Raw genomic sequence first — 7,906 nt, forward strand, 5'->3', positions numbered from 1 at the left:
CTCTCCTGTGAGTCTGAGAGTTTCTCCTGCTGCAGGAACCCCCATAGATTTTTTCAGTCAGAGGTTTTGAGGCTTTATTTCCCTGTGCTGTAACCCTGTGTGGCACCATCTGTCTCGCTCCCCAGTTGTTCCTCCTGGCTTATCTGCACGCAAATGTGGGACTGCACAGTCTCCCAGCTGCTGCCTCACCCTGTCTGCCAACCACTGCCTTGCCCACCCTGGTCCTCCAGCTGCTGCCTTGCTGGGAGTCTTCTCTGCCTCAGCTGCCCATTTCCGCCCCTTCTACCGGTCTCAATGAATGTTTCTTCTTTAACTCCTTGGTTGTCAGACTTCCATACAGTTTGATTTTCTGGCAGCTCTGGTTATTTTTTGTTTTTAAATTTGTTGTTGTCCTTCTTTTGGTTGTGTGAGGAGGCAAAGTGTATTAACCTATGACTCCATCTTGGCTGGAAGTTCAGATGTCTCTGTTGTTGGAGCGGGAAGTCTTTTTCTAAATTGGTCCCATCTCTCTTAGCTAGGCATTTTCTTTAAACTTCATGAGAGGACCAAGGGATTCTCAAAATCTACCTGTCCTCTGGATGATCCTGGTCTTGGGCACAGTTTTGAAACTAGAGCTACTTCACTTCTTCCTGGTCCCTCTGCTTCCTCCCAGCCAGGATTACTTGTTTCCCACCTCTGCTTCCAGAGGGAGCTTCCTCCACAACCATCTGTCCCCCACACTACCTGCTCAAATGGCGCTGCTTCCATTACCTTGAGTCCTAGAGAAATCCCGGGAGGGCATAACTTGTCTCCCTACTAACCTGAGCCATGGTTTTATTTATTGTTTTTATTTTTATTGAACTATTGGGGTTACATTTATCAATAAAATTATATAGATTTCAACAGTACAATTCTAAAATACATCATCTGTACATTGCATTGGGTGCTCACCTTTCAAAGCCTAGTCTCCTGTTGTCACCTTTTATCCCCCATTTGCCCTCTTCCACCTGGTATCACCATAGTGTAGTCTGTGTCCATGACATATTTTTTTGGCTTATTCTCTTCACCTGTTTCACCTATCCCTCAAGCTCTCTCCATTCTGACAGCTGTCAGTCTGTTCTCTATATCTATGTTTGTTTCTATTTTGTTTGTTTATTTTGTACATTAAATTCCACATATTAGTGAAATTATATGGTATTTGTCTTTCTCTGACTGGCTTATTTCATTTAACATAATACCTTCTAGGTCCATCCATACTGTCATGAAAGGTAAGATTCTTGTTTTACAAATGAGTAATATTCCATCGTGTAAATGTACCATTGCTTTTTTATGCACTCCTCTACTGATGGGCACTTGGACTACTTCCAAATAGTGGTTATTGTAAATAATGCTACAATGAACAAAGGTGTGCATATATACCTTAGAATCAGTGTTTTGGGATTCTTCAGATATATTCTCAGAAGCGAAATTGCTAGGTCACGAGGCAGTTCCATTCTTAATTTTTTGAGGACGCTACATACTGTTTTTCATACTAGCCACCAATCTGCATTCCTACCAATAGTGCACAAGGCTTTCCTTTTCTCCACATCCTCAGCAACACACATCATTTGTGGATTTATTGATGATAGCCATTCTGACAAGTGTAAGATGATTTCTTATTGTGGTTTTAAATTGCGTTTCTCTTATGATTAGTAACATTGGACATATTTTTATATGGCTATTGGCCATCTGTATGGCTGCTTTGGAGAAGTGTCTATCCAGGTCCTTAGCTATTTTTTAATGAATTGTTTTTTGTGTGTGTTAAGTTGTATAAGTTCTTTGTAGATTTTGGTTATTAACCTTTTATTGGATGTATCATTGGCAAATATGTTCTCCCATCCAGTGGGTTGTTTTTTCATTTTGTTGGTGGTTTTTTGCTGTGCAAAATATTTTTAGTGTGATGTAGTCTGTTTATTTATTGTTTCTTTTCTTTCCTTTGTCCAAGGAAATATATCAGAAAAAAATATTGCTACAAGAAATGCCTGAGAGTTTACTGTCCATGTTTTCTGCTAGGGTTTCTATGGTTTTGAGTTTTACGTTTAAGTCTTTAATCCATTTTAAGTTAATTATTGTGGATGATGTAAGAAGGTGATCTAGTTTCTCTTTATTTGCATGTATCTGTTCAATTTTCCCAACGCCATCTATTGAAGAGACTGTCTTTACTCCATCATATGTTTTTGCCCCTTTGTCAAATATTAATTGACCACATTGGCATGGGTTGATTTCTGAACTCTCTATTCTGTTCCATATCCTCTCTATATGTCTGTTTTTATGCCAGTATCATGTGTTTTGATTACGATGGCCTTGTTTAATATCAGGTAGCATGATTCATCAAATTTTGTTCTTCTTTTTCAAGATTTCTTTGGCTATTGTGGTCTTTTGTGGTTTCATATAAATTTCTTGGAATAGTTTTTCTAATTCTGTGAAATACACCATTGGTATCTTCATAGGAATTGTGTTGAATCTATAGATTCCTTTGTGTAGTATGGACATTTTAATCATGTTAATACTTCCTGCTATGAACATGGTATGTGCTTACATTTATTTGTGTTTTCCTCAGTGTCTTATAACTTTTCAAGTACAGATCTTTTACCTCCTTGGTAAAATTTACTCCTAGATACCTTATTTTTTGATGCAATTTTAAATGGGATTGTTTTATTAGTTTCTCTTTCTGATATTTCTTTATTGGTGTATAAAATGCCACCAATTTATGAATATTAATTTTGCATCTTGATATTTTACTGAATTTATTAGTTCTACCGGTTTTATCATGGAGTCTTTAGGGTTTTTCAAGTACAGTATATCATCTGCAAATAATGAAAGTTTCATTTCTTCCTTTCCAACTTGGAAGTCATTTATTTCTTTTTCTTATCTGATTGCTTGGCTGGAACTTCCAGTACTATGTCTAACAACAGTTTGTAAGTGGATATCCTTGTCTTATTGTTGATCTTAAGGGAAGCAATTTTAGTTTTTGTCCACTGAGTATAATGTTGGCTGTGGGTTTTTCAAATTTGGCCTTTAATATGTGGAGGTATGTTCCATATAGTCCTACTTTGCTAAAAGTTTTTATCATAAATGGGTGCAGTATTTTATCAAATGCTTTTTCTGCATCTATTGATGTAATCATGTGATTTTTTTCCTTCATTTTGTTTATGTGGTGAATCATATTTGTTGATTTGTGAATATTGTGCCAACCTTGAATCCCCAGAATAAATCTCACTTGGTCATTGTGTGTAATCTTTTTAATGTTTTCCTGGATTCAGTATTTCTAATATTTTCTTGAGAATTTTTGCATTTATATTCATTAGGGACATTGGCCTATAATTTTCTTTCTCTGTAGTATCTTTATCTGGTTTTTGAATTAGGGTAATGCTGGCCCTGTAAAATGAGCTGAGGAGTCTTCCTTTCTCTTGAATTTTTTGGTATAATTTGAGAATGATCAGTGTTAATTCTTCTTTGAATGTTTAGTAAAATTCACCTATGCAGCTTCTCAGTCTAGGGCTTTTATTTGTTGAAAGTTCTTTGATTACTGCTTCAATTTTACTTGTTCTAATCCATCTATTCAGATTCTCTGACTCTTGATTCAGTTTTGGAAGATTGTATATTTCTAACAATTTATCCATTTTTTTCTAGACTGTTGAATTTTTTGGTATGTAGCTAGCCGTACATAACATTTTCTGATAGTCCTTTGTATTTCTGTGGTGCCAGTTGTTACTTCATTTCTTTCATTTTTAATTTTATTTATTTGGGTTCTCTCTCTATTTTTTTTCTTGGGAAGTCTGGTTAAAGGTTTGTCAATCTTTTCTTTTTTAATTTTTATTGTTATTCAATTACAGTTGTATGTCTTTTCTCCCCATCTGTCCACCCCACCCCAGCTGAACCCACCTCCCTCTCCCACCTCCACCCTCCCCCTTGATTTTGTCCATGTGTCCTTTATAGTAGTTCCTGTAATCCCCTGTCTTCACTGTCCCCTCCCCACTCCCCTCTGTCTATTGCTAGATTGTTCTTAACTTCTCGGCCTTTTGGCTAAAATTAAGTGTAGTATCTGTTCTTATCGGTTTGTCAATCTTTTTTACCTTTCCAAAGAACCAGCTCTTGTTTTCATTGAGTTATTGTATTTTTTTTTTAGTCTCTATGACATTTTTTCCACTCTTTATTTAGTACCTTCTACATTCTTTGGACTTTGTTGTTCTTTTACTAGTTATTTTATGTGTGAGGTTAGATGGTTTATTTGAGAATCTTTTTCTTGAGGTACATCTGTATTGCTATGAATTTCTCTAGAGCTGTTTTTACTGTGTCTTCTAGATTTCAGGTTTTGTGGTCATCGTTTTTTGTTTGAAGATAACTTTTGATTTCTTCTTTGATCGCATCATATGCCATTAATTGTTTTGTAATATATTAGTTAGCTTTCATGTGTTTGTGTGTCTTTCAGTCTTTTTCTTGTAATTGATTTCTATTTTCATGCTATCATGGTCAGAGAAGATATTTGATATGATTCTGATCTTCTTGAATTTATTAAGACTTGTTTTGTGTCCTAACATGTGATCTATCCTAGAGAATGTTCCATGTGCACTAGAAAAGAATGTATATTCTTCTGCTTTGGAGTGAAATGCTCTGTAAATATCAATTAAACCCATCTGATCTACCATGTTGTTTAAGGCTACTGTTTCCTTTTCAATTTTTGTCTTTAAGGTCATTCCTTTTATGTCAATGGGATGTTAAAATCCCCTACTATGACTATATTACTGTTGATCTCTCCCTTTATGTCCATCAAGATTTTCTTTATATGTGTAAAAACATATAAGAAACTTTATATGTTCTCCACTTTATTCTCTATGCCCATGTTTTTTTAATCTATCTATCCATCTGTCTATCTTTTTCCTGCCTTTTTATTAAAGAAGACCCTTGTAATACTGGTTTGGTGGTAATGAACTTCTTTAGTTTTCTGTTTTTGGTTTGGGAAGTTCTTTATTTTAAATGATAGTCATGCTGGGTAGAGTAGTCTTGGTTGTAGGTCCTTTCTCTTCATCACTTTGAATATTTCATGCCAATCTCTTCTGGCCTGAAGTGTTTCTATTGAAAAATCAGTTAACAACCTTATGGAAGCGCCCTTGTAGATAACTGTCTTTCCCTTGCCTCTCTTAAGATTCTCTCTTTATCTTTAACCTTTTCTATTTTAATTATGATGTGTCTTGTTGTGAGCCTCTCTGGGTTCATCTTGTTTGGGACTCTTTGTGCTTCTTGGACTTGTGTTTCCTTTTCCTTCACCAGATTGGGGAATTTTTCAGCCATTATTTCTTTAAACACATTTTTGATCCATTGCTCTGTCTTCTCTTTCTGGTACTCTTATGATATGGATGTTGTTATGCTTGATGTTGTCCTAGAGTTCTCTTAGACTTGCCTCATTGTTTTAAATTCTCCTTTTTTTCCTACTCTGCTAGGGTGTTTTCTGTTATCTTGTCCTCTCAATCAGGGGTCTCCAACCCCTGGACCACAGACTGGTACCTGTTTGTGGCCTGTTAGGAACTGGGCTGCACGGCAGGAGGTGAATAGCAGGTAAGTAAGTGAAGCTTTGCTTGCATTACTGCCTGAGCTCCACCTCCCCTCTGTCCTCCTGCCCCCCATAGGAAAACTGTCTTCTCCAAAATTGTTCCCTGGTGCCAAAAATGTTGGGGACCACTGGTCTAAACCACTGATTTGATCCTCTTCTTCATCTAGCTTGCTGTTAGATGCATTCTTCATTTCAGATGTTATGTTATTCACTCTTGACTGGTGCTTTTTTATGGTTTTCATGCTTACCATCTCTTTGTTTAAGTTCTCCCTGAGATCATCCATTCTTTCTGTAACATCCTTGAGCATCTTTATAACCATTGTTTTGAACCCTGCATCTGGTACCTTGATTCCTTCCATTTCATCTAATTCTTTATTGGGGGATTTCTCTTGTTCTTTCACTTAGGGCATGTTTCTTTGTCTCCCTGTTTTGTCTACCTTTGTGTGTTTTTCTCTGTGTATTAGGTAGATCTTCTATGACTCCCAAATTTGATATGGTGGTTTTATGCTGTAAGTATCTTGTGGGGCTCATGGTGCAATTTTCCAGATCACCTCAGCAAGGTGCTCCTGAAATGTCTCTTGTGTAAGTTATGTTTGCCCTTTTGTTGCCCTTGGGACTACAGTTGGGTCTTGAATGTTGTTGACATGTTTATGGATAGGCTTAACCCTCAGGTTGGCTGACTGTAAGGATATACTTTGATCACAGTGTAAGCTGCTCTGTGGTCACTGCCTCCTGACTCATCTGCCTTTGGGATGCCACTTTTGGAGTTAGTTGGGTCAAGCTCTGGTGCAGTCTGAAAGCTTCCACAGGTTGTGTTGGTTCTGGGCCCACTTTGGCAGGATTCCAGTTCAGGTTGATGTCAGATGCTGCCTATAACTGGCATTGGGTTTCCTGTCTGGAGCTACCATGCAATTCACTGTTTGTAGCTGCCTCTACTAGGTGTGTGTGGGAAGTGCCAAGCTATGTATAAGAATCAGCTTACTCCAGCTCTGAGCCAGGGGCAGATTAGTAAAAGGTCTAAGGCACACTGAGGTTTACCATCTCCTGTCAGCCACCCTGCCACTCCCTGAGGTTGCCTGGTCTTTCTCTACAACCTTCCATGTAAACACTATAGAGTGGGCCCAGGCTGGCCACAACCCACAAACAATTCCATAAGACATGAACTTGATAAGGTGGGAAAACTGATGTTAGGAAGATGGGGCTAGTGAACCTCCTGCTTGGGGGCAGCAAAGTCAGGCACTCAATAGGAAAAAAATGGTCCCTGCACCAGAGCCATACCACTCAGTCTCTGCCCGAGTCTCTAACCTTAGCTCCTCCAGGAGTGTACCACAAGTTCAGTATGGAACAGCCATCCAGTTCCTCTGCATGAACAAGCTCAGCAGGGCAGGGCCTCTGGGCATCAAAGGAAAAGGTCAAATGAGTCTCCCATGGAGAAGTGTTGTTAGCTGACCTCACAGTGGGGATAAGATTGCCTCCCCCTGAGCATAGAATGGAGTAAAAATAGCCTCTTCAACAAATGGTGTTAGGAAACCTTGGCAGCTATATGCAAAAAAAAAAGAAAGAAAGAAAGAAAGAAACTCTACCACCAATTTACACCACACACAAAAATAAACTCAAAATGGATAAAACACTTAAATGTAAGTCACAACACCATAAAAGTCCTAGAGAAGAATGTAGGCAGGAAAATCTCAGACATTCCACACAGCAATGTGTTCACTGATATGTCCCCTAGAGCAAGGGACATAAAGGAAAGAATGAACAAATGGGATCTCATCAAAATAAAAAGCTTCTGCATGGCTAAAGAAAACCAGCAAAATGTAAAGGGAACCAACCATATAGGAAAATATAGTTGCTAATGATACCTCAGACAAGGGCCTGATCTCCAAAGTATATAAAGAACTCACATGACTCCACTCCAGGAAGACAAACAACCCAATTAAGAAATGGGCAAAGGACCTGAACAGACAGTTTTCCAAGGGGAAAATACAGAGGGCCCAGAGACATATGAAAGGATGCTCAGCATCACTAGCCATCAGAGAGATGCAAATTAAAACCACAATGAAATACCACTTCACATGCGCAGAACATCTATCATAAACAAATGAACAAACAAGTTCTGGCAAGGTTGTGGACAAAGAGGAACCCCAGTACACTGTTGGTGAGAATTCACACTAGTGCAGCCACTATGGAAAACAGTATGGAATTCCCTGAGAAAACTAAAAATGGAACCACCCTTTGACCTGGCAATTCCACTGCTGGAATTATACCCTAAGAATTCTGAAACACCAATTCAAAAGAATCTATGCACCTCAGTGTTCATACCAGTACAATTTATAA

At 38.1% G+C, this 7,906-nt stretch overlaps 1 pseudogene; it reads left to right on the forward strand.

The window, feature by feature from the left end:
- The first annotated feature begins 4,024 nt into the window (after positions 1 to 4,024).
- LOC112302919 (U2 spliceosomal RNA) lies at positions 4,025 to 4,115 on the forward strand (annotated as a pseudogene).
- Positions 4,116 to 7,906: the final 3,791 nt, after the last annotated feature.

The sequence above is a fragment of the Desmodus rotundus genome, chromosome 1, assembly GCF_022682495.2.
Source record: "Desmodus rotundus isolate HL8 chromosome 1, HLdesRot8A.1, whole genome shotgun sequence".
Lineage (NCBI taxonomy): Eukaryota > Metazoa > Chordata > Mammalia > Chiroptera > Phyllostomidae > Desmodus > Desmodus rotundus.